At 35.7% G+C, this 1,727-nt stretch overlaps 1 protein-coding gene across 1 annotated transcript in view; it reads right to left on the bottom strand.

Moving 5' to 3' along the window:
• LOC104948044 (BRCA1-associated protein-like) overlaps positions 1-1,727 on the bottom strand; it is a 3,876-nt gene that overhangs the window by 772 nt on the left and 1,377 nt on the right. The window lies entirely within an intron of this gene.

Consider the following 1,727-nt stretch of genomic DNA (forward strand, 5'->3'; position numbering starts at 1 on the left):
TAAAAGCGCTCTAATAAAAAATGGTAATCCATTATTATTTTTATATTTATATTTTGAAAACAATGGATGGATGGATGGATGCATGGATGCACAAGAATAACATTATTTTTTTTAAACAAAAAAGGACTGAGTTAGGACAAACAAAACAGCAAATCAAAAACTAAAGGCTGTGAGTCCATTATTAATAACGTAATGAAAAAGTACAAATCAAACAATGTGTATAAAAGGAACAAAAATACCAAAAATGCCAAATAAAAACATAGCACTTTTTAACACAGCAGGTCGACCACCCTATTGTACAGAGACATCGGGCATGTCCAGCTCCCGTATATACCTGTAGAAGGGGTTCCACATCTTGTGGAATGTCCCCAGGGAGCCCCTCACTATGCACCTTATCTAACCCCTAACCTCATACCTTCCCTTCTAAAAGGGTTAAATTAATAATCTTTTTTCTCAAAGTAATGATAAACCTGTGAGTTGGATGTAAAAAAGTCAGAATCAATATAGATGTTTTTATTTCAAAGTAAATTCAGATTGAACATAGTAAAACAATGTTAATTATTGTGTCCGTCCAAAAATAAAACATTACTTATAGTGAAGACCACCCTTGAATGATGGGATGGTAGACTAAAAGCTTTAGGAATCCAAAGTACAACATATAATAAGTACCCTGTATCAAAATTGCTGCAAAACAAGAGAAATGTAACCTTTAAGAGAGATTTAGCAAAAGAAACCCATATCTGGGGTCATTTGGGTTGATTTGACATATCTCTGACCCCCCTTGGTCGATTTTGATGATTGACATTAAATGGAATCGAAGGAGGTTCCACATACACACGCGTTACCAAATAAGGAGTGAGAGTGACGCGTAGCCAGAATACCCAAAACAGGAAGCTGTCATACACTCCGGAAGCTATCATTAGCAGCTAATATGAAAAGTCCGTTTTTGACATAAAAATTGAATTATGGATTATCAAAAAAAAATCGTGTTTGGCTACCTAAAGCTCTGTGGAACAAGTCAGACACCTCTTTACAAATGTCGCTCTAGAATAAATTTCTGGGTGTACTCTCAAGTATTGTCCTCTCTTTGGTATGTTCGACGAGTTAGACATTCTATAAAATTTACATCGACCTGTAAATCTAAGTGTGTAATTTTGGGTATGTCCTCTGTTTGTATGTCGACGAGTCAAGACATTCTTTATAAAAAATGTGATTTCCCTGTAAATTGTTAAGTGTAACTCTCAAGTATGTCCTCTCTTGGTAATACCGACGAGTCAGACACCTGTTTAGTAAATGTGTCATATTGTCAAAATTGATTTGTGTACTCTGAGGTATGCCCTCTCTTTGGTCTGTCAATCAGTCAACATTTTTTAGTAAATGTTACTCCTACATCTAATTGGGGCAAGAACTTTGACAGAGTCCCGTAAAGATTTTACATTATTTGATTACTTAAACAGTATGAGTTGAATTGCCCTTCTTTGAGTCGTTTGACTTCCTATACTTGGTAAAAATGTTTTGTTTGTGTTCAGAGTGTTTTCGCAGATTTACTCGGGACTCGCTTTTTTTAAGATGCGTGAATCGTGTTTTGAGATCCATATTTATTGAAATAATGAATAGCCTAGACGTGTTTGTTCGAAACAATCGTTCGACTATAAGGTGTCTAAGGTATTGGGAATTCATAGTAGTGACTCTTGCTAGTCTTGGCGCCTTTCCCCTTCGTTTTGCTC

This window comes from Notothenia coriiceps, unplaced genomic scaffold (assembly GCF_000735185.1).
Source record: "Notothenia coriiceps isolate Sejong01 unplaced genomic scaffold, NC01 NC01_scaffold00013592, whole genome shotgun sequence".
NCBI classification, from domain to species: domain Eukaryota; kingdom Metazoa; phylum Chordata; class Actinopteri; order Perciformes; family Nototheniidae; genus Notothenia; species Notothenia coriiceps.